Source organism: Globicephala melas, chromosome 16, assembly GCF_963455315.2.
Source record: "Globicephala melas chromosome 16, mGloMel1.2, whole genome shotgun sequence".
Classification (NCBI taxonomy): Eukaryota; Metazoa; Chordata; class Mammalia; order Artiodactyla; family Delphinidae; genus Globicephala; species Globicephala melas.
The window spans coordinates 2,425,193-2,450,573 of NC_083329.1; the positions used below are offsets into that span (position 1 = coordinate 2,425,193).

At 53.9% G+C, this 25,381-nt stretch overlaps 1 long non-coding RNA gene and 1 pseudogene across 7 annotated transcripts in view; both read right to left on the reverse strand.

Moving 5' to 3' along the window:
- Nucleotides 1-25,381, reverse strand: part of LOC132593646 (uncharacterized) — a 511,924-nt gene that overhangs the window by 484,418 nt on the left and 2,125 nt on the right. Inside the window, exon 1 of one of the 7 annotated variants that reach the window (XR_009559382.1) lies at nt 2,716-2,816. The exons of the other annotated variants lie outside the window; for them this stretch is intronic. This is a non-coding gene — a long non-coding RNA (uncharacterized lncRNA). Of the gene's footprint in view, nt 1-2,715; nt 2,817-25,381 lie in introns of those variants that run through there. 7 annotated transcript variants of the gene reach the window in all.
- On the reverse strand, nt 20,190-23,894 carry LOC132593620 (small ribosomal subunit protein uS5 pseudogene; annotated as a pseudogene).

The following is a 25,381-nucleotide window of genomic DNA, read 5'->3' on the forward strand; positions in this document are numbered from 1 at the left end:
ATGTATCCTGAAGGCTGCGTCTCGAGTGTCCCAGCTGAGGAATAACTCGGGCGAAGGGTGTGCCCATGCTGCTTGGGGCAGGCTTTTTTCCAGAAAAGCCACCCCAATTTACACTCCACCAGGTGTGTGACATCTAAAAGGAAATCACCTTGGACTCAATTAAATTTGCTAAACAAATGCACATGCAACAAGGGCACAAAACGAAAGCAACTCCGATGGCATGTGACAACTCGGGACCTTCAGGGATTCCGAGGCTGTCCACCCAAAAGCTGATTGGCTTTGCTGTAAACACGGAGCCGATGTTCGGTACAGACATGCTGCCCCAGACCAGGGAGCCAAGCTTCCGGGAGGTGCCTCCCCATCTGCAGAGATACCCGCAGCCCAGCCCAGGCCACGCCTGAGAGGACGGGCAGGGCACAGCCCCTCCCGGGCCCTCTGGGCCCACAGGCGAGCTGGAGCTGGGCCGCACAGAGCTGCGATGAGCAGGGCAGGCCACGTGGCCCAGCCCTCAGGGGCACATCAAAGCCCCCCCACAGGCAGCTCCTGCTCATGTTCATGGCATTGATCTTGTGTCAGAAGTTAGCGGGATCCTGTTTTAATTGAAGGACTTGCAGCTGACCCCTGGACTGCATTATTAACGAATGCCATGTCTCCACTGTCTGTTCCCAGCCCCTGCAGGGCAGTAAGCATCTCGCGGGCTGCAGGGCAGAGGACGAGGAGCCCGGCAGGACCCAGGAGGTAGGGGAGGCAGGCTAAGCCTGGGGCTCTTAGCCCCATCCTGCCCACGCTAACAGGGCATCCTGTGGTCCTCGTCAGGGTCCTGGCAGCTAAATCTGTACACTTAGGGAAAACGCTTAGGGCCCGCCCCGCATGGGCCCTTCGTAGCTACTGCGGCCCGATGTGAGAGCCATCGACAGGCCACTGACTCCAGAACCCCTGGGCGCGTGTCTAAGATGCATATTCCAGACCCCACCCCGCACCAGGCCAGATCAGTAGTTCTAGGGTGGGGCCCTGGAACCTGCATTTTCAACAAGCACTCAGGTGGGTCAGGTGACCACTGAGCTGGGCGACCTCATCACTCAAAGAGGGAAGCTGCTGGTGTCTCCGCTGCTTCTCTTTTCCTTTCTTCTTCTTTTTTCAAATTCAGCTGGCTAAACACTGCCCCGATTTTTTAGATATGTGTACGTGAGGGGCCAGCGGTGGCAGATTCCCAGACCCCTCAGAGCCTCTGGGGTGGGCCTGGAGATGTGCATTTTTAAGCTCTTCCAGTGATTCTGATGCTTGGCCCGTTTGGGAACTGATCTACTAATATGACAAACTGGGTTTAGAAGGAAAACATGTTGAAATAAGAATTCATAAAGCATGGCTCCCAAGGGCCAGCTCAGCACATCCAGGCCTTAGGACTCTAAATGCAGCGATGGTATCATCTCGGAATCCACAGGGCAAGGCTGAGCATGCAGTTTTCCCCTGCGAACAGCCTCCTCCCTCCACCTGGTCCTGAGGTCAGGCTCCAGTCAGGCAGGACCCGGTCCTGAGGATCAGGCTATAGGGCTCATTACTGCACCCTGCCTCCCAGACCCTTCCTGACCGGCCCATTACCGCACCCTGCCTCCCAGACCCTTCCTGACCCGCCCATTACCGCACACTGCCTCCCAGACCCTTCCTGACCCGCCGGGGAAAACAACCTTGAAGGTGAGTGTCCAGGGCCCAGGTGGGCCGCCTGGTGAGCCGCAGATTCAGTCGTGTTCACCGACTTGTCTCCTCACCCAACACATCCTTCAGATCAGAAGGATCGACAACGTGAAACAGGGCATTCCCTCTGCAGGTCCCTGGGGGAAACAGTTGACTTTGGAGGGACCGGACACCCGGCTGGGCCCCCATCACTGGACCCCCAAGGATCCTGCGGGAGAGAGCACATCAGGTGCTCTGTCTAGCAGGAGGGTCTCTGAGTGCTCAGAGCGTGAACCAAAGAGATGACGGTGAATAGATCCGTGTGCTTTTGTTTGATTTTTTTTAAAACCCTCATGGTATTCCTTCCACTTGGGGTCAATTCAGAACTCTCAAAGGGACGTGGACTTACAAACTTTGGAGGGACCCCTGAGAGCACCCTGTAATCCCACCTGCCGTTCAGGGCAACAACCGTCCCTACAAGGCTCCGCGTGCTGGGGAGGCCACCCCTGTGCACCTGTCTTTGCTCTCTGCAGCTGCTGGCACACAGCCCATAGCATGGCAGGTGCTAAGGGTGTGTTAGCGGGAGACCCCATCGGTTTCCCTTAGCTATCACCCCTCATTTATATCCTCACCAGGATGTCAGTGATGGTAGGTTTCGTTTTTCCAAACCTAGGCTGTCACACCAATGCCCAGGTGACAGACAGCCTCTCTATTTAGTCCCCTTCCCCCTTTCCTGCTTTCACAGATCCAAATTCCACTCACCCTGACCACCCTTTCCCGAGAATCATCACCCCTCACAGCACCAAAGAAGGTCCAGTCCAGGAAAGCGGCTCCCTGCATCTCCCTCCAACGTTGGGATAAATTTTCAGGCAGGAAAGCTGTGACTGTGCCAGATGCCCCAGCAGGACTGGCCCATATTAAGCCATCAGTGAATATTTACTGAACATTCTTAAGTATGCGTCCTTAATTTTGCCAATTAACTTCCCAACTGCTACGGTAATGGGCGATGTAAAATCCTAGAGTAATAAAAATCATTAGACTTACGAGCTCTGTGAAACCCCACTGGGTGCCTGAACCACTGGGGTTAGGAGTCATTCTGACATCTGTTTATTCAAAAGTGCAGTGTGTTCTTAGATCAGTCTCCCTAGGCAAAAGAAATAAAAGCAAAAATAAACAAATGGGACCTAATCAAACTTAAAAGCTTTTGCACAGCAAAGGAAACTGTCAAAAAAATGAAAAGACAACCTACAGAATGGGAGAAAATATTTGCAAACAGTGTGACTGACGAGGGGTTAATATCCAAAATATACAAACAGCTCATACAACTCAATATTAAAAAAAAAAGCAATAAAAAACGGGCTTAAGACCCAAACAGACATATCTCCAAAGAAGACATACAGACGGCCAACAGGCACATGAAAAGATGCTCAACATCGCTAATTATTAGAGAAATGCACAATGAGGTATCACCTCACACCAGTCAGAATGGCCATCATTAAAAAGCCTACAAATAATAAATGTTGGAGAGGGTGTGGAGAAAAGGGACCCGCCTACACTGTGGGTGGGAATGTAAATTGCTACAGCCACTATGGAGAACAGTATGGAGGTTCCTTAAAAAACTAAAAATACAACTACCGTATGACCCAGCAATCTCACTCCTGGGCATATACCTGGAGAAAACTCTAATTCGAAAAGGTACATGCAGCCCAATGTTCAGAGCAGCACAGTTTACAATAGCCAAGATATGGAAGCAAACCTAATGTCCATCAACAGATGAATGGATAAAGAAGATGTGGTACATATGTACAATGGGATGTTAGCCATAAAAAAAGAATGAAATAATGCCATCTGCAGCAACATGAATGGACCTAGAGATTATCATACTAAGTCAGACAGAGAAAGACAAATATTTTATGATATCACTTATACGTGGAATCTAAAAAGTAAAACAAATAAGTCTATATACAAAACAGAAACAGACTCACAGACATAGAAAACAAATTCACGGTTACCAAAGGGGAAAGGAAGCAGGTAGGATAAATTAGGAGTATGGGATTAGCACATACACACTACTATACATAAAATATATCTGCAACAAGGATTTATTGTATACACAGGGAGCTACATTCAGTATCTTGTAATTACCTATAATGGAAAATAATTTGCAATGTGTATATATATATATATATATATATATATATATATATATAAAAAACTGAATCACCTTGTTGTACACCTGAAACTAACATAATGTTGTAAATCAACTACACTTCAGTCTAAAAAAAAAGTGCAGTGTTTTTGCCGGGTCCCGCCCATGTTGGGGTGCAGAGCAGGTGGGGGACAGTGAATGTGAGTGCCGTACTGTCACTGAAGGAGATCCGAGCAGGGGTGCAGGCCCCTGGGCAGGAGGGGAGGCAGCCCACCCGACCACCGGACACAGCAGGCTCAGGTCAGGGCCCACAGAAACATTTCATTTCTCCCAATAAGCAAGATTCATAACTTCTGCATTCTGTTCGTCTTTATGCCAACGTAGTCATAAAGTATAATTGTAGTATGTTTTCATGGAGGAAGGGCCCACAGAGGCCAAGGTGCCCGGGATCCAGGGAAGTCCTAATGCAGCCCCTGTGGAAGTGACAGAACCGAACCTGTGAGGGGAGGGGAGGGGCCCCGGTACGGCAGAAGGGGGGATGAGTGCACCCCTACCAGATGCCTCCCTAGGGTGGCAGAAGGCAGAGGGTGAGAGGGAATGAGACACCCCCCCCGGGGCTGGAGGGCTGGCTCCCTGGGAGGGTGGGGGGCAGTCAGAGTAGCCCTCAACAAGAGCACCCTGGGAGGGCTTGGAGGTGAGAGCACCCTCCCACCATCTCGCCCTGGGTCTCCAGGGACCCCGGACACAGCAAGAGCACGGACCCCACCATCACCACCCACAGCCCCCAACCTCATGCCACCAGACCCCCACGTCGGTTCAGCAGCCCCCCAGGAGCCACAGCAAAGCGCCCCCAGCTCGGCCACTCGAGGCCACAGGCTGGAAGTAAAGGGAGGGAACTGTCTACACGGATGCCCTTGTATTACCCCACGCCAACCTAAAGGCCAGCCAAGCCCATGCGGGGGCAGGGTTAGAGCCAGCCCGACCAGGACCCAGCTCTGGAAGGCAGGGCCCGCCCCCCATTGCCGCAGGGCCCCCCAGCTCGCCTGGCTGAGGCCATTGAATGGACTAAAGGACAGAGCCGCCGGAGCAACGCAGCCGTGGTGGACGTCCGGGCCCCCGGCGCTGACCACCCCTTCCCCTCAAACGCCTCCACGGGCTTCCCCGGCCTGTGCAGCAAGCCCCCTCGGAGTCCTCACTTTCACACGCTCAGCCCAGCGACGCTCCCAGCCTAAGAAAGCCCATCTCCTTCTCGTCCTTCAACCATGAAACTCCTGACAGCGCCCAGGCTCCAGGGGTGCCCTTGAGTCCATAACTTTGTGTGCATCTTGGGTGATGCAGTGGCAACAGAGTGGCCTCAAAAGATGTGGTCACGTCCTAACCCCCAGCACCTGTGGATTCAACCTTACATGGAAATAGAATCTTTGCAGATGTAATTGAATCAAGGAACTCGAGAAGAGACCATCCTGGATTATCCTGGTGGGCCCTAAATCCAATGGCAAGTGTCTTTTTAAGAGACCGAAGAAGACAGAGGTGGGAGCAACATGGCCACAACCAGGGAGCACCTGGAACCACCAGACTCGGAAGCAGCAAGGAAAGCTGCTGACCCCCCAGAGCCTCTGGAGGGAGCACAGCCCGGCCGACACCTTGATTTCAGACTTCCGGCCTCCAGACTGTGAGAGAATGAACTCCTGGTACTTTAAGCCTCCCAGTCTGTGGTCATTTGTTACAGCAGCCCAGGAAACTCACACAGCTGACAAACATCCAGTGTGGCCAGCAGGGAAACAAATTGCAGTTGTTACGTACCTGCCCTGACAGCACACCTGGGAAAAGGACTACAGAAAAGCAGACAGAATAAAAACCTGTTTCTACGGAGCCACCGGGGGCAATATTACTGGTCCTGGAGGAACACTCGAGCAGGTGGGGGAAAGGAAGGAGTCCTGGCCAAAGCAGAGGGATCTGAAACTCAGACTGTAACCCAGCAGGACCCTGTGGGGCCTTCCCGGGAAACACACCCCATCCATGTCCTCCACGTGCCTCTTGTCTTTAGAAAAACTTTAGCCTCCTAGGCCTTCCCTGAGTTCCAAAGAATAAATGTAATCAGAGAAGTGAGAAAATGCAGAAAGAAAGGAAAACAGTCAAGCAAGACAAAATACTAGTGTAGCCATTAAACACTGTCAGGGCCTTTAGTTCCTCCTCAAGGGCTATAGATACTATTCTGAGCTACGTCCTTGAGCTGTTTTGCAGATACTGAAGCCCCCTCCAGGCGGAAGAAGTTAACTGCATGCTGCCCACAAGCACGCAGACCCCAGACCCGCTGGAACCAGAAGGTGGATGATGGTGACTCCCGATGACCTCACCACCAGCCAAGCATAAGAATGTGCCCGAGCTGATCACACACCCCGCGACGCCCCCTTGTCTTGAAAAACCTTTTCCTGAAAGCCTTCGGGGAGTTCAGGCCTTCTGAGCACTAGCTGCCTGGACTCCTTGCTTGGCCCTGCAATAAATGCTGCACTTTCCTTCCCCACCACCTGGGGTCAGTAGATTGGCTTTACTGTGGATGGGCGAGAGGACCCGAGTGTGGTTTGGTAACAAGACCTCTGTGGGTAAAATGGGAGAGTGCCTTCTCAAAGCTGACAATGAACATTGAGAATCGCTTATTCTAGGGAAGGATGTCCATATCCACGGGACACGCCTATCACAGCCACTGAACTGCAGACCAGCGAGCATTTAAAATAACCTGAAATCACAAGAGGTGCACAGAGCCTGGTTCTCTGGAATCCGGAACCGGCAAGGGGAGGAGGGGCAGGGGTTACTCTGTGTGTTGGCCCTGCCCCTGCTGTGTCTCCCATCGCCAGCTCAACATCGGTGACAGTCAGGCACGCACCTCCCCCTGCAGCTCTCTCCATGGAACACACACAGTCTTCCGTGACTCCACTGGTTTCAGGCTCTGGTACCTTTTCACAGCAACAAATTTCTTTTTTTTTTGTAAATTGTGAATGATTTCAAGCAACAGCAATGATGAAATATACATGAACGTTATCGTGCACGGCTTTTTAGCTAGAAAAATTTCCTCGTAGTTAGAATAACTGCTTCAAAGGGTTGTAGAGCTGGGAGCCATTCGATTAGGTTATAACACAAGAGAAACAACATTTGCAGAAAGCACAAATCTGATCGCCATGTCTGGACCACGAAAAGCATTGTATTAATCAACAAAGAAATGAGATATCTGGGCTCCGGACACCTACCTGAAGCCACAGAAGTGTCCACACAATGAAGAGGCAGCGTCCCTGCACCAAAGTCCCTGCCAGAACGAGGCCCTGAGCCCCAAGCATGGCTGAACACAGTTGCCCTGCCCAGGGGTACAGAGGTCCCCTGCCTCCCGGGGGACAATTCTGAGAGCCATCAGGCTCCAGAGCTCCCTGTGGGCTTGTCTGTGGCCTCTGTTGTGGCTACATCAGTGCCCAACTCCTCCCTCTGCCGCGTCTTCCCTCGCACCCTTACAGGCATCGCTCTGAGAGCCCCCGAGATAAATGTCCTACACAAAAGTCTTCATCTCAGAGTCTGATTCCCGGGAACTGGACCAGACCAGGCTCAACACCCTCCTGTCCCCATTTTAAGGACTGTGTTCCCTCCTCAGTCTCCCCGAGAATTCTGAACGTTCCCACCTTAAAGTTCTTCTCAGACGGTTATTATTTCTATTTCCCGGGTATGCGTTCTCCCACGTGTTAGCTCCTGATTGTTCCTTGAGTCTCTTCCTGTGAGTTATCTGTTTGCAACTTGTGCCGTGGACATTCTCCCTCTTACCTGATTTTGCAGTTGCCTCAGCCTGGCCTGCAGGTTGTGTGGTTAAAAGCAGATCTTACAATAAGCCTTCGGGGCCTGAAAAGCCTTGGGCCCACTGCTCCATCTGGTCCCTACCTCCCTTGAACGTGCTGCTCCAGCCTCTGCTCACCCTGGGCCTTCTCTCCACTCCTGGGCCTGGCTGCTTTCCTCTTCCTTTGGAACATGTCTTCTTTTGTTTATTTTTCTTACCAGTTTACTTATCAAGCACTTGAGTCAGGAACAGAGAAGAGAGGATTATGCCTGGATCCACCTGCCCCACCTGGGCTTGGAAGTCCAGCCCAGGTCTTCTGCAGACAAATCTGCACGTTCAAAGGTCGTTCTGCATTTTGAGTCTAAACCAGCGTCCTCTAAGTTGTATTAGTTAGTCTTATCTCCACCCTCTGGAGCCACTTAGAAAAGGTTCGTTCTTCTTCTGTGTGATGTGCTTCCAATAGGTGGTCCCTGACAATGGTCCCTGATGGTCCCTGATGATGGTCTCTGATAGTGGCCCCTGATGGTTCCAGATGGTGGCCCCTGATGTGGTCCCTGATGGTCCCTGATGATGGTCTCTGATGGTGGCCCCCTGACAATGGTCCCTGATGGTCCCTGATGATGGTCTCTGATGGTGGCCCCTGACAGCAGTCCCTGCTGATGGTCCCTGAAGGTGGCCCCTGACGATTCCTGAAGGTGGCCCCTGACAATGGTCCCTGATGGTCCCTGATGATGGTCCCTGAAGGTGGCCCCTGACGGTTCCAGATGGTGGCCCCTGATGTGGTCCCTGATGATGGTCTCTGATGGTGGCCCCTGACAGCGGTCCCTGCTGATGGTCCCTGAAGGTGGCCCCTGACAATGGTCCCTGATGGTCCCTGATGATGGTCTCTGATGGTGGCCCCTGATGGTTCCAGATGGTGGCCCCTGATGTGGTCTCTGATGGTCTCTGATGGTGGTCCAGATGGTGGCCCCTGATGGTGGTCCCCATGCTTTTCAGGCTGAAAATTCCTGCTGCCTAAAACACAGTTTTAAAATCCTTTGCCAGCCTGGAAACCTTTCCCTGGATGCACTCCCATTGGTCAATTAATATTTAGTTCGCAATATAATTTTCTTAATATAATTCCCACCATTTCGTTTTACCATTAACAAGTCTACTTAGACTCCTAATTTCACTGCCAAAATTCTTCCAAGAGCAAAGAGGTATACACCCACAGCCCAGCAATCCCCTCTAGGACGTCACTAACAGATGGCCAGCCTGCCCCATTGGAATATCTCAGAGATAGAGCACCAAATCACCAGGGCAGACTCATGGACCACTGAGCAGACACTGAATGTGCTGGTGTTTCTTTCACTGAATCCAAATCTTCCTCCAAATGAAAGATGAATATACAGGGACCTCTGATGCAACATTCTTCCTAAATGAAATATATGGGGGTGGGGAGGATGCAGGCCAGACACCTAAATGTCCATCAAGTAAGGGAGTGATTTAAAAATTGAGGTAGCTTATGCCATGGAAAAGACAAAATTTGTGAATGTTGACATCGTATGTCAAATGACGCAAGCATGTCCAGGATATGCTGCTATATATGCAGTGTAATGAATGTTGAGGGATTTCAATGATATAAACGCATATGATGGATCCATACTTGTAAACACCTAGAAAAAAGGTCTAGGGAGCTACCTGCCAACGGCTGACAGTGGTTCCCCCTCCGGAAGGTGCAGACACAGCATGAAGCAGATTTGCACTTTGCGTTACAACTAATCACTTCTACATTGTTGGAACTTCTAAGTGAGTATGTATTACTTTTGTAATTTATAAAGGAAAAGAAAAACACATTCTCCAAAAGCACGTGCAGGTGAATAAGGGTTCTAGTAGCCCAAATGACTGTTTGATGCCTGCTAAGAGGCCGTGAGCCCGTACTAACTGAGCCTCAAAGCAGCCACTGTCACCACCTCCTGTAACAGATGGGAAGGCAGAAGCACAGAGAGGTCAAGTAATTTGTGCAGGCCACACAGCAAGAACAGTGCTGGGCCAAAATGCCCATCCAGGTCCAGCCCAGAGCCTGCTCACCCAAGCCCTGCCCTGCCGAGGGCTTCTGCAGCCTGGACTTGTGCTGACGACTTTTGGGTACAAGGGGCCGTCAAGTGTCCAGAGCAGCTACCCTCCCTCATGGGCCGTCCCCAATGCCCCAGCTGGCACACGTCTACCCTGGTCCTACAGGGGCCTGAGGGCCAGGATGACCGGGCCTCATTCACCTTTGCCCCTGAAACCACCACGGTGCCTAACAGTAGAAAACATTCAACAAACTCACATTCTAGAATGTTCTAAAATGCATTCCATGTATTCACTGATATGCATTATATGTTAAGCCCAGGATTTAGAATTTCTGTGGTTCCCGAATTTTCGGTTTATTAGGTATATGGCTTGGATCAAGATTCTAAATTCTTTAAGTGTCAGTTTTCTCATCTTTCGAATAAAACAATACCTCACAGGGCTGTTCTGAGGATTAAATGAGAATTAAATGTACGAGAAGACTGAGCACAGTGCTGGCCGCACAGAAGCATCTGAATATTCAGCCTAAGTATTTATGTATTTACTATAGTTACACCTCTATTGCCTGGATTGGGGTGGGAGGTGTCGGTACCTCAGGAAGAATCACTGCCATTTAGTGACATATCAGAACCTGAAGCTCCTCCCCCCCAAGCAGCCCTGGCCGCACAAGGGCAGGGCCGATCACATCGCCCATCTGTGCTGATACACCAGAACTTCTCAGGCCCAGTGATGTTCCCTCTAGAAGCTTCCTCTTGCTGGGAAACATCTATCACATCTGCGCTGCCCACCCTGATGCAAGATGAGGGGGACCCTGCCTGGAAACCCTGGCTTCCACCCACCGGGCTCAGAACCCCTGCCAGGTGGGGGCAAGTGTGTGGGACCTTCATAAAAACGTCTCCATGAAAATTCGACATTCCCACTCATAGCAAAGCACCTTCTCAGGTGAACGTGGCTTCTGCACAGAATATTCCAGATGCCTTTTATAAATGTTGCATCTGGCTGGCTGAGTTAATTAACAGAATGAAAATAATGGGAAAGACAAAATGAGCTGAGCCGCTCACCATGGCAGTGGCAGGAGGAAAATAAAACCCCTCAAAATTCTGAGTCAGATAAATCACAGCAAGATCCTTTTTGACGCACCTCCTAGAGAAATGGAAATTAAAAATAAACAAATGGGACCTAATGAAACTTAAAAGCTTTTGCACAGCAAAGGAAACCATAAACAAGACGAAAAGACAACCCTCAGAATGGGAGAAAATATTTGCAAACGAAGCAACTGACAAAGGATTAATCTCCAAAATATATAAGCAGCTCATGTAGGTCAGTATCAAAAAAACAAACAACCCAATCCAAAAATGGGCAGAAGACCTAAACAGACATTTCTCCAAAGAAGATATACAGACTGCCAACAAACACATGAAAGGATACTCAACATCACTAATCATTAAAGAAATGCAAGTCAAAACTACAGTGAGGTATCACCTCACGCCGGTCAGAATGGCCATCGTCAAAAAATCTACAAATAAATGCTGAAGGGGGTGTGGAGAAAAGGGAACCCTCTTGCACTGTTGGTGGGAATGTAAATTGATACAGCCACTATGGAGAACAGTATGGAGGTTCCTAAAAAAACTAAAAATAGGGCTTCCCTGGTGGCACAGTGGTTGAGAGTCCGCCTGCCAATGCAGGGGACACAGGTTCGTGCCCTGGTCCGGGAAGATCCCACATGTCATGGAGCGGCTAGGCCCATGAGCCATGGCCGTTGAGCCTGCGCGTCCGGAGCCTGTGCTCCGCAATGGGAGAGGCCACAACAGTGAGAGGCCCACTTACCACAAAAAAAAAAAAAAAAAAAAAACTATAAATAGAACTACCATATGACCCAGCAATCCCACTACTGGGCATATACCCTGAGAAAACCATAATTCAAAAAGAGTCACGTACCACAATGTTCATTGCAGCTCTGTTTACAATAGCCAGGACATGGAAGCAACCTAAGTGTCCATCATCGGATGAATGGATAAAGAAGATGTGGCACATATGTACAATGGAATATTACTCAGCCATGAAAAGAAACGAAATTGAGTTATTTGTAGTGAGGTGGATGGACCTAGAGTCTGTCATACAGAGTGAAGTAAGTCAGAAAGAGAAAAACAAATACCGTATGCTAACACATATATATGGATTTTTTAAAAAAATGGTTCCGAAGAACCTAGGGGCAGGACAGGAATAAAGACACAGACATAGAGAATGAACTTGAGGACACGGGGATGGGGAAGGGTAAGCTGGGACAAAGTGAGAGAGTAACGTTGACATATATACACTACCAAATGTAAAACCGATAGCTAGTGGGAAGCAGCTGCATAGCACAGGGAGATCAGCTCAGTGCTTTGTGACCACCCAGAGGGGTGGGATAGGGAGGGTGGGAGGGAGATCCAAGAGGGAGGGATATGGGGATGTATGTACACGTATAGCTGATTCACTTTGTCATACAGCAGAAACTAACACACCATTGTAAAGCAATTATACTCCAATAAAGATGTTTAAAAAAAAGAAAAAATTCTGAGTCAGACCTGAGTGGGCCTATTTATCAGCATCTGATTAAATACCCAGCTCCTTGGGAAAATAACTTCCCATCATTCTTTCCTCAACTAGACCAATAAAGTGTTACTTAAGTATTTTCCCCTTAAAAGTTCTCCTAATTCCTCACGCTCAGCTCTTGAAACCAAATGTCTACCTTTAGCAGCTTGACTAGACAGAGACACAGAGGTTTTAAATTCTCCGTCCTTCTCCTTTTCCACTCCCTCTCCATGGGCTCCACCCTCCAACCCTCCCTCCTCTGTCCGTGGTGCTGGAGGGGAACTGACAGGAGAGTGTCTGGTGTGCAGCCAAGCTCCTCCCCTGACCGGCTGGGGGACCACAGGCAGCCCTGGACTGTGAGACCCAAACGGGGAAAGTAGACAAACAAATACTCAAGACCCCTCGTCTCCTGATTGTTCCTGGGGATCACGTGCCCCTCGGGCTCAGGGAGGCCTGTGGCCGAAGGGAAAGAGTTGGGGTTTGGGCTCAGATCCCCACCCTCTGCCCTGTGCCTCCCCTTACCTCTCTGAATCTGTTCCCTGTCTGCAGAAGAGAGTCATGGTTAGCACTCAGTTTTGCTGGGAGAAGAAGTGCATGTAAAATGCCTGGCTCCGAGCCCCTCCTGAAACCAAGCAGGACCCAGTGGGGCTCCTGGGCACAAAAGCCTTCCTGTGTCCCCTCCCCTAGTTCCAAAGGGCAGGTTCAAACAGTTGCTGATCAGGGAAGGGAGGGGATGTGGAGACCAGGGAGGAGCAGTCAAGAAGCAACAGTGCAGCCGTGGGGCGGGGTCCTGGCTCCCCCTCAAGGGATGCACAGAACAGTATCTTTGAGCTCTTCTGCAGAATTGAAACGTCTACCAAATGCAAGACGTTAACTACTTGATGAAGCACTCTTCATTCCAGAGAAGGTCACAGTTCGCCCATCACCACCTGAAGCCAGAAGATCTCTGGATTGAAGGAACGTGGGCCCTGCAGGTACCCTGATTCTTATCAGCAACCCCAGCCCTCGACTATGACTCTTCACACATGGCTCCTGGGATGGGACACACAGTTTTGAGGGCATTAGCCCACCACGGTCCCCTCCGCCTGGCAAAGCAATAAAGTTATTCTTTTCTATTCCACCCAAAACTGTCTCTGAGATTCAATTTGGTGCTGGGATACAGAGGCCAGATTCAGCATCACTGTCAAGTCTGTGCACCCCAAGAAGCGGACACTCATCTCAGCCCACAGTGTGGAAGAGGCCACACCCCACGTGCAGAGTTGAGCCATGTCCTAGATGCATAACCCTTGGCTGTTGACAGAGAAACTGTATTAACCCATGATTGATACGGACGCCTCCTTAATTGCGAACTGTGATGCATCTTTCCAATATACTAAAACCCCTAATGAAGACGTGTACGAGATTAACAGATGCAATTAGAAATAGAGTCTTTTTGTTTCATTCGATACAGAATCAGCTTTTTATTGCACAATTTATAACACCTTCACATTTTCAAAGTCAAGGAACACAGAAAGGGGAACTCAGCACGCCACAGTGTATCACACATAATTATCTTTGGAGGAAAATAAGAACAAAAGTATGAGATAAATCTCACTGCCTGTTGAATAGTGAAAACCCACAAGAAACAGAAAAATGTCCGTAAGTTTGTGTTCATCACAAGCGACTTTCCAAATTGGCTTCTTAAACCTTTGTGACCTTCAAGACTGGTTAAATCTCCTAGCCAGCATTTTCGACATGAAAAAACAGTATTTAAGGAACCTGTACTATTAGAGTCTCAGCGGGTTTTTGTAGCGTTGGCCGCCAAGGTCAGAAAGACAGGCAGCCAGGAGCCCCGCAAGCATCTTCATCTGAGGGCAGGCTGGGGCAGGACCCCGTGCATGCCCAGTTAGGGGTCTGCAGGCACACAGAGCGTGGCCGGGAGCCCAGGGCTATCAACAGGCTGTGCCCATAACAGTGAGGACACCTCCTGCCCTGGCCATCACCCACTGTGTCCAGAGGCATGGAGGATCCTGCTTCCATGAATGAGGCAACGGTCCAGAAAACCACCTGAACCCAGGGCCGGACCTAGGATGCTGAGGCTGGACAGACACCCTTTACCAGACGCCAACTCTGATATCACCTGGCAGGTCCAAACCAGTCACAGCAGCTGAGAGCTGCACCCAAACACGGGTTTGCCCCTGGGCCTCGTGGTGGGCACCCACCAACCAACGCTCAGACCACAGCGGGCACTGAATGACCTCTGCTGTTCAGAGCACCAGGCAGGAGACACAGGGAGGCACATGAAGAGCCATGTGTATTAGGCTGACATCTGCAAGCCCCCTGAGCCACCGGACAGGGAAGAGCGGGGGGGGGGGGGGGGGGGGAAGGGGAGGGAGTGGCGGGCGGGCAGGGCTCTCCAGGCTAACACAACCTCGGAGCTTAAAGGAGAAAAACTACGTCCAACTGCTGACTGTCCCTTGTGCGATTCCTATAACGAGCATTAAAAACAATCAGTGGGAATTATTTTGACTTTCAGGAAACCCTCTAAAAAGCTGAGGACTTCCTCAGGGGAGGGTCACAGTAAGATTCTTTCATGCATTAAAATCCGATTAAGACCTAGGAACAATGGTCATTCTCAGTCTCAGTTGCAAAGAGGTTAATCGTGGAGACTTGGAGAAACCGGAAGGAGGCTAGGCGCTTTCTCTGCAACCATCAGGGACGGGCCTAAGCCACCAGCAAAGCGGAACAATTAGTTATGAAAAATGAGGCTTCGGGTCTCTTGAAGAACCTCAGGAACTTGAAGATTTGGGGGCACAGGGTGCACAACAATATTAACATACTTAACACTACTGAACTATACACTTAAAATGGTTTAAGAAGATAAAATTTATGCTGTGTGCATGTTACCATGATTTAAATGATAAATCAATTTTTTCCAAAGATTTGGGGCAGGCAGAGGTCAAACTGACCCTTGTCACTGCCTCACTGTCCCCCTCACCTCCTGAGGTCTGCCGTCTCCCTCACTGGCAGGTGGTAATTCACCCTAGCTGACACAGTACTTTCCTGGGCCACTGCCTGCGGGCTAATGTCCAAGCGCCCGGGTGGGACGCTGGTGCCTCGATCATCTTCTGCCCCACCCTGGAATGGGTGTCTCCAGCTAAGAGAGGACAAACTTGGTCCCCAGCCATGGGGCCTGCCTGCTCCCTGGGACTCCAAGTGCCCTTCAGCTGGACAGAGCCAGCTCGCCAGTGGCTATTAGGTCTCCGCCAACATCCAGGAGGTGGTTTTGTAAACTCTCCAGCTCATCTAGGAGGGTCTCGAGGTCACATGGGGCGAGCAGCCCTTTGTGAGGGAGACCTGGGTCCCTCTTGCCATGACCTTGGGCTGGCAGAGGGCAGCTCCCAGAGAGGGCTGACCCGACTCCAGCCTCCCAGCAGCCAGGGGCATAAACCTTCGCACCCCAAGAGGAGCTGGGGCACATCCCTGCATCTTCTGTTAGGATGGCCCTATAACGTCACCCACACAAGGAGAGGCTTTGGAGGGTGGCCAGAGGGCCCCACCAATCATTCTGCAGGCGTGAACTGGGCCAGCCAAGCTGGGACATGCGGTCCCTAGTTACAGTCCCACCCTGGTATCTGGGGACCTAGAACAAACGCTCATCTGATGCAAGCACACTCACTACTCAGGCCTTTCCCTAGCGCCCGTCCTCACCCTCGGCTTCTCCCCACCACAGAGGAGATCAGAGGCTAAGGGCAGAGTGACATGCCCCAGCTCACGGCGCACCAGCGGACCCAGACGCTGGCGGTAGAAGCCCTCCATGCCCACACACTGCAGCTTGACCTGAGATCTAATGCTGGTTTATCACGTATGCTGATGTGTTTCCAGGTGGACTGGGATCTCAAGGGTCAATGCTAAAGAGAATTTATTATTTCCTATTTTTTTAATTGTGGTAAAATCCACAGAACATAAAATTTACCATTTTTAAGTGCACAGTTCAGTAGGAAGTACAGTTAACGGTGCTGTGTAACCACCACTGTAATAGGGAAAGACCTTTGTATCCTATTACAAGTTCATCACTAAAGGGATATTGCCTATAAGCTTAAATTATACATAATGGCCCGTCTCTGGGGATCCTGCCTCCCAGGTCATCATCATGAAGCTAAAATACCTTTAACTCACAGGAAACATCCTGACTAGGCCCACCTGTGAAGCCTGCAGGAAAGAAGGAGTGAACCCATCCCCTCCACAGTCTGACCAGAACCAGGCCTCCTCTCCCCGTCTTTAGCATAAAAGAAGCCTGAATTCTAACTTGGGGAAGATGGGTCTTTGGGACAAGAGTCCACCATCTTCTTGGTCTTCTGGTTCCCGAATAAAGTCACTGTCCCTTGCACCAACCCTCATCCCTCGATTCACTGGCCTGTCGTGCGGCGAGCAGTACAAGCTTGGACTCAGTAACATCACTACCATCCGGCTCCAGAACTTCCCCACCCTGCAAACCTGAAACTCTGCCCCCGTTAAACGCTAACTCCCCATTCCCCTCCCCCAGGCCCCGGCACCCACCATCTACTTCCCGTCTCTATGCATTTGACTATTCTAGACACTTCACAGAAGCGGAATCATCTCGTACTTATCCTTTCGTGACTGGCTCACTTCACTCAGCATAATGTCCTCAAGGCTCATCCACGTGGTAGCAGTGTCAGAACTTCCTTCCTTTTAACACTAAATAATACTCCATCGCATTTACGCAGGTAGACTTTAAAACAACCAGAAAGCTGTCCTCAGCCCCCAAGGCTGCCTCGAGGCCAGAAGCGCCTGATGGGAGAGGCCGGTCTGCGCGCCAGGCCGTAGGTCATGGCGGCTGCGACCTTCAGGTGGACTCTCCTCTTCCTGGGCTGTGAGCTGCCCTGTCCTCTGGGGCCACTCCACACGTGGCCCTGAGAGCAGCGTTCAAACTAATAAAAGCAAATGGAGTTTCTGATTGCTCCTAACGAAGTTATGGGGCTTCTGCTGCTCACTGGACGAGAAGTTAATGCTGAAAGACGGTGGGCATCTCCCGTTATCCTTTCAAGGGGAATGGAGCAGCTCTGGGGCCCCGGCCGGCACTGCTGATGGGTGGGGGGTTGCGGGCACTTGGCTCTCACTGGCTGGCCCCTCTGACCACTGCCAGGGCCCGGGACCTCCTCCGGGGGTGAGCTGCCCAGATGCAGAAGGCTACAAGACACCCACTCAAACAGAAGGGCACTGCTCACAACGCAGGCAGGCACGCGAGGGGCAACGAGGGATGCAGCCTAAAGGCAGCCTGGGGGATGCGGGGAGGACTGTCCATTCCTGGGGTTTTTCACATTTCAAAAAGCCCCATAAACCAGGACCCCGTGACCCCTGTGGCACACTGAGTGTGAAACCCTTGAGTGGAACTCTCCATACACATACACTGACCCTGAAGTGCACAGGTAACTCAGAATCCCAACCCCACACAGGTGCTGCCACGATCCTACGCACATCGTTAGTGAAAGGGGCTGAGGGTTCAGGATGGGGTGTGGACGACTCCCCTGCATCAAACCCCTGATGTTCAAGCTAGCTGCCCTTCCGGCTCTTCGTGTGTGTAGACAAGGCTCTCGGCTTCAAGGAGACGGAGCGTTCCGAGGGCAGGCCTGCTCACCCCGTCCTCACTCCACCAATCCGCGTGGACATGCTGGAACCAATAATCCCCATCCCCCAACCTCCATGCCATCCTGCAGCGCAGGGCAGGGTGTCCAGTTCCTGCCCAGCTCTGCCACCAGCTCCCCAGAAGGCCCTGGACCAGCCGCTCTCCTCCTCTGGGCTCAGTTTCCCCCTACGGACCCTGTCACATCCAAGACCCTGTCCTCTGAGCAGCCCCGTGCACAGACGCTCCCCTTCTCTCAGGCCAGCTCAGGCCACTGGGCGGTGAGTCAGACCAGGAAGGCGGCCCCCCTCCAGGGCTGAGTCAGGACGGGCCACCGCCTTCGCTGGACCCCTTCCCCTCGGCCAGAGGTGGACTCTAGGGCCGCGGCGCCAGTCTGGCCAATGTACAGGGAGGCCGCTGTGCACAGGAGAGAGGTTTCCCCTAATGAAAGGACACGGGGGCTTCTCCACCCCCTCTTCCTGCCCAGGGGAGGATGACGACAGCGGCTCCGGGAAGGGTCCCCAGAGATGCAGTGAGCCCCTCAGAGGCAGGAGCATGGCCACCCCCACATCCCAGGCTGAGAATCATCCCCCCAGGGACACCGTCCTCTGCGGCCGAGCGCGTCCTACCCCACGCACCACCTGCTCGGAACCCCTGTGCTTTCCGCTCAACCCCCGAGCAATTTGGAGGGGCCCCTCCACCTGGGCTGCCCAAGTCTCCCTGCAGAGCTGGCCCCCCGAGGCTCGGCACACACGGCAGCCGCAGGGAGCGAGCGGCCTGTGCTCTGCCCGGCCGGCACCAGCCCGCCCAGTGACTCTCGGACACCTCACTCGCGTGGTGGCACCTGCTCCTCCAGGTGGGACCCCTGAAGGCTGCCCTCTCGGCGAACAGCAGCTCTTACCCCACCCGACAAAACCCTGTGGCAGCTGCTCCCGGGGACCTGGGTCCCTCTACCCTCAACCCCAGAGCCCCCACTATGGCTTCGCTGCTGTTTGCTCTCCCCGGGAGGCCCCCGCCTGCCCCAAGCGCCGCCCTGGGACCCTCCTCCCTTCCAGCCTACACCTCTCCACCCACATTCCTCGCTCGGTGCCCAGCACGCTGCCACCCTGCACGTGACACCGGGGGACTGGATCCTGAGAGGCCCATCTCAACACCCCAAGCCCTCGCGTGGGGCCTCCACCACACCCCTTCCAGCCAGCCCCATTTACAGATGAGCAAACCGAGGCAGAAGGCCATCAGGGATGACCAGAGTGGCACAGGTATGGACTCACCTGTGCAGAGGGTAGCTGGAGATGGTGGGTGGCATGGGGCTGCCATAGACGGAGGGAATGGGGGGCAAGTCTCCCAGATTCTAGAAACAGCACTGCTTGTCTTTGCTTTGAATCGTAGGAACGTTGGTTCAGAGGCAGGACAGCTCCTCTGTCACTCCTGGGGCCTCCCTGTGGCATGAAGGCCAGACGTCGGGGAAGGAGCCCCCAGGGTCACAGCCCCACTGGGGGCCTCCCGCCCGCCCCACCCCAGGAGAGCCTCATGTCCGGGGCCCAGCTGCTCCCACCTCCCTCCATCCCCTCCTTGGGGTCCCACCACCGTCCCAGGAGACGTCCCAGGTTCTCTCAGCTCCCCCAGCCAGGGAGGATCCCGTTTAGGGGGAGGTCTCCTCCTCTCCCCGTCCCTGTCCTCCTTCTCATCCACGCACCCCGGACTCCCCGACCCCATCCTTAAAGGAGGGCGAGAGCCCAAGAAGCACAGACATTCCCGGAGGCCACTAAAGACAGACACCTGCTGGACGGCGCCGGGAGACACTGAGAACATAAACACCGGAATCAGCAGCTCAGAACAGCCACAGCCACAGCGACATGCAGCTCAGAACAGCCACACAGACTCGCAAATACCTCAAAACCTGACATCCCTCTGGGCACAGCGCAACTAAAGCGCGATTAGCGCCAAGTGTCACTGACTTCCACCTTCCAGGGACTGGTAACCCCTCTGAGGGCACGTGCGACTGTTAAAAGACAAGTCTCACTTCTAAGTGACATCCAAACCGCAGAGCAGAGCGTTTACAAAGCAAGCAGCAACAACGAGGCCACCAGAGCTCTGGAAGCAGCCGTCAGGAGCGGGGGGGGGCCTTCGGGGCCACAGTCCAGCGGTCAGAGATGGGAGCGGGGGGCCAGGGTCACCCAGACCACACGACCCAGGGCCCACCTGGAAGCCGGTCCTGGGGCGGTGTCGCCTCATGTGCAAGTGCAAGTTAAAGGGTGTTTTAGGAGGAATTAGGCCTTTCTTTTTATTTTTTTAACCGGCTTCACTTACTTTGTTTTTCTCATGTAAAACAACATGGTGGCCGCAGCTGTAGCCTGGGTCCGCTGCACGGAGACTCTGGTTCGCATGGGCCTTTACAAGATGGCCAGTGAATTCCTGATACGGAGACTTGATGAGTACCGACTCTTTCCAGAGATCAGGGCTGAGACACCTGTAGGTCTTGGAAGCGGCATCACAGGTGGCCTTGGCAACGTCACCCAGGCTGGTGGTGCAGCCCCTGGCGGGATGCGGCAGGCGTCAATTCCAGCCATCAGCAGTAGCTTCCTGGGCACAGGGGCTGAGATGACGCCAGTGCCCCGGGGGCAGAGACGAGGCGCACAAGCACAGAGCCACAGCGGCCAGTCACCTGGGAAGGGACGGTGTGGGGCCTGCCGATCTCATGCCCCCCAGGAGCCTCGCCACACGGGCACGATGGGGAGCTTGGCCAGAATTATGGCCGCAGGGAGGGCAGTGGCTACCTCCTTAGAGCACTGGACACCCAAACCGACACGCCCCTTGTAATCCCCGATGGAAGCGAATGCCTTGAACCCGATCCACTGGCCAGCACGGGTCTGCTTTTGACCAGGCGTAATCTTCAAAACCTCGTCCTTGGGAGATGCCCCCAGGAAAAAGTCCATGATCTCGGATTCCTTGACGGGCAGAAGGAAGAGACAGATCTCCTCCAGGGACCTGATCTTCACGTCCTTGACCAGGCGGCCCAGCTTGGTGACAGGGAGCCACTCCTTAAGCTCCGGGGCCTCAGCCCCGGCCCTGAGCCCGGCCCCAGGTGCCGCTGCCAAAGCCCCCGAGGAAGCCACCGCAGCCTCTCACTCCAGGGGCCCCTGGGGCGCGGGGCTCTCCCACAGCACCGGGGTCATCCGCCCTTCAGTGTTTTGACGGAGAAGCAGCAGAATTAGGCTTTTATGTTGATGTTTGTGAAAAGAGCGTGCAGAACGTGTCCCTAACTGGGAGAAAGCACGCACACAGCGTACCTTGTTTCTACCTAAATCTGTGATGCGTCGTCTACGTCAACGTGGTGACACCGAAATGCTTTCACAATGTTCTGCAACTCGGACCTCAGTGAGAACCGGGAGGTGTTTATAGGAACTTGACCTTGGCAGGCATCTGTGTGGGAGAGATTTGTCACAGTGCACCCAGGTGTGCCCTGCAACCCCAGATGGAATTTCCTTCCCCACTCCAGATGGAGGATAAGAGAGAACACAGTTCTCACAGAACTCCAAGGGCTGCTTCTAGCAAGAAAGGAACAAACTTCTATGAGCCAAAATTTTATTACATTTTCTGTTTGGAGCTATATTTGAAATCAATTATTCACATTCCTGCACAGGCAGCCAAACGTGTCCCCAGCAACTTGTCAACAGCCGTTTGCCTTGGTCACTGCGTTGACTTTGGTGCTGAGGGACAAGGATGCCTGCCACGCGGGGCTTAAAAGAGGGAGCGAGCACGTGGTACCTTCGCAGGTGATGCTCCCCCGGCTTCCACTCAGCTCAGTAACACACAACACTCAGAAGGTCTCTCCCCGTTGCTGGGATTTGTGGAGAAGCTGGTAGCATCGTTAGCCCTTTCCCTGTTTTATGTCGAGGGTCTCAGCCGTAAGCACTAAAAGCAATCAGTTCCCAGTTCTTATTTCCTAATAAAAGAAAGATTCTCCCTGCTCACACTACTTCTCTGTGCCGGGAGACGGAAGCTCCGTCAAACCCGACTGATTCCAGCCAACACAGAGGATTCGGGGCGGACGGGGTTGTAGGGGCCAGGGGGCCTCCCCCGACGTCAGGGCCCATCCACTTGGGAAGGGGCAGCCTGGTCAGCGTTGGCTGGAGCCCAGCCCACACCAGGCCACCACTGTCGGGAAGGCAGAGCCCAGACGCCCTGAGCCTCCAGTGGGATGGACGAGCCAGCCGGATGCTGCCCTGGCCCAAGTCAGACAAGTTGGCGCTTGGTGCCCCCTTGTAGCCTGCTGTGTCCACGGGGCCTCACAGGATCCTGTCATGGAGAACGTGCTCCCAGCGACACTCTGCAGCTGAGGGGGTGTGCGAGCATCCCCAGGGCTCCCGTGGGCAGCAGAGAGGGACCACGCGCTGTCCGGGGCTGCGGACCCCAGGCTGGAGCTCCCACCCGGGCATCTGGACACAGACGCTGGCTCCACAAGACACGCCCCAGGGTTGCAGGCGGGAATGCTAAAGAGACGTGTCGAGAATGGGATGAATCTTCCCACACACGTGCGCTTGCACGTGCACGGGCATGTGGACATGCACATATGCACAGCGCACACCCACACACACCTGCACACACGCGCACACACACACACAGACCTCCCTCCCCAGGCTCTGCCTGGGACACCAGGCCAGTTGTCGCCTGCAGCTCAGCTGCCCCGGGTCTGGGGCATGGTCCCCAGCTCTGCTCCGCCCCTGCAGCCTGGCCCCTCTCAACGCACCTCTGCAGCCCCCACTAAGAGGCAGAGTTTCCCCCTGCCCCTGGAACCCGGGCTGGCTTTGCAGCTGCAGAGGAAAGGACAGGGCACCAGCGCCAGCCTGAGCTCTGCACGTGTCCGCCCACTGTCTTGGACCCTGTGACCGCTGTGAGGACAGGCCCAGGCCGGCCGGGGTTGGGGGGAAGACGAGGGGCCCCCTGGGGGTCAGCTGAGCCGTGAAGGCACACCAGCCAGCCCCGGCTGACCCCGCGCACCCCACCTGTGAGCGAGCCCCCGCCCCCCGCCCCCACAGAGGCACCCAAGGGCCCAGAGGCACTGAGCGCGGGGGCGAGGAGGGGCGGGTTGCAGCTACGGTGCGGGAGGTGACAGCAGCACTGTCCTATCTGCAGGATCGACACCAAGCGCTCCCAGCAAGGAGGAGTCTCATCAGATGGCCAGGCCGCCCAGAGTGGTGTCGCCCAGCTCCCCCGCTCTGCAAACCAGAGTACCGCTGTGATGGTCAGGTCAGGGCCGCCCGTCCAGGTGCAGCTTTGCAACAAGAGGGCAGAGGAGACCACACACGGGGCTGCTGAGAATCACACGGGTAAGGAGACCCTGCAACACTCCTCCCCCTCCGACCCCCGCCACTTCCGGCAGGGAGGTGGCTGGCAGGGGTCCTGACACTGATGCGCGCGACACGCCCTTGGCCCTGCGTGGCTGTGAGGACTGCCACCTGGGGCCTCCCCGGTGACCTGGGCTCACACCTAAACATGGCCTTTACCTCTTCCGTCGCCCGTCCACAGCCGCATCCAGCCCGCCTGCACCTGGACTCCCACCACAGCCTCCTCGAGGCCAGCCTCCGCGGCACAGTTCCCCCTGCCTCCCCTCCCAGGCCAGGCTTTGTCAAGCAGAGTGTTCGTTCCCATCACCACCATCCAGGGGCCTGCTGGGGCTCCCCGTCCCCCTGCGGGCCGAGGTCCAGCCCCACACTTATGACGGGGGGGGCCTTCAGCCGCTGCGCTGACTCCCCAAGTGGCCGAGGGACCCACATGGATGCCAGATGCCGACAGGCAGGACGAGCCTTGTGCCTCCGTGAAGGAAGGGAGGCCCGGGGAGAGAAGGGGAGGACGCTGGCGGGGGCAGTGGGCGCCACTCCAGCAAAGGCACAGGGGCAGGGGGCCGACTCCAGGACTCCCGTCTCCTCCCTGTCCCATCCTGTGGGCAAGTGCAGGGGCAAAGGAGGGCCAGAGAGACCCGCCGGGCAGCCTGGAGCCAGGAGCCGCATCCGGCACCATCACCAAGACCCCACTGGCTGAGCCATGGAGGTTGAGGGTCAGGAGACAAGGGGAGAACTGGGGAGTGGCAGGGATCTGGTTAGAAAAGGTCTCACTGGCGAGGTGGGGGGACGGAGGCGGCTGGGGCCACAGAAGAGCAGCAGGGGGGAGGCTTGTGGTGGATGGGCTGTTCTGTGTCCTGACAGTGGAGCTGGGTATGTGAGTTTACACATGTGGTAAAGCTGCAGAGAACTAGACACACACGCTCCCACACGCACACACATGCATGCACACGGGGCATGCACATGCGCAAGAACGCACATGAGGGCACACAGACTGGTGGGATCTGATGGAGGTCGGGGACAGTGTCGCTGCTGTCAATACCCTGCACGACGCTCCCTGGGGGAAACCGGGTGAGGGTGGCCAGGACTCCTCTGTTATTTCTTACAACTGCATGTGAGTCTACAATTATCTCAAGTTTTGTCAAAGTCCCGCTGGCTGGCGCTCGGAGAAGAGGCTAGAAGGAGGTGGGACCCCATGAGGGATGAGATGGGGGCACATCGGGACCTGCTGGGGTCGGGGGCCGCAGGAGGGGGTGACCTGGAGAAACGAGGGTGGGATGGCTCCTGGGGCTTCAAAGGGAGGAGAGGGACCAGTTCCCCCAGGTGCCCCCCAAACAGACAGCAGAGGCTCAGATGGAAAAGAACCAAACTTATAACTTTGACAGGTCACTTGAGTTTGGGAACGAGGCTAGTTTGCCAGAATGATTCTTCCCTCTTTAATTAAAATCCTTTATTAACTGCCAAACTAATACCTTCCCCCAAGACAGACAAGATAATGAGCCCACATCCTTCAGCCCAGGCGGGCAGCCGTCCAAGCAGGCGGGGTGGGCTCAGGAGAGAGGCCAGGCCACCACAGACCCGCCTCACTGGGCTGTAGGCATGGCCCAAACCCAGGGTAGGGGTCCCATCTGGGGCAGAAATCACATCTGACCGGACCCTGAGTACAACAGGTTCTGGACGCCAAGGGATGTCCGGCCTGTGCCCTAGGAGCCCTGGCTGTGACCACAGACAGGGAGAAGGGGCAGGTACGGCCACCCTGCCACGGGGGCACCACGGGGGCAGTGACTGTCCACCAGCCTGGCTCAGGGCCTGGATATCGGCCCTAAATTCATTTTCTTTTCATTTCATTTGAAACATTCCAAACAGACAAGAATAGGGACCCATATAACAAAAGCCATGTACAGACCACCAGCCTTACCCAATGTGAAACCATACTCCCTCCTACCCTTTAAGTATAAAATAAATACCAGTGTCATGACTCCACGCTGATGTAAATATGTTATTGCAAAAAATAAATACATGGGAAAAAGAGACAAATCTCCCAAAACTTCCGTGTAGAAGAACCCCAAGTAGTTAGTTAGATACTCTCCCTAACGATGTCCCTTAAGTGTGGGCCGTGCACAGTGACTTCCTCCCAGAGGACACTATGAACGGGG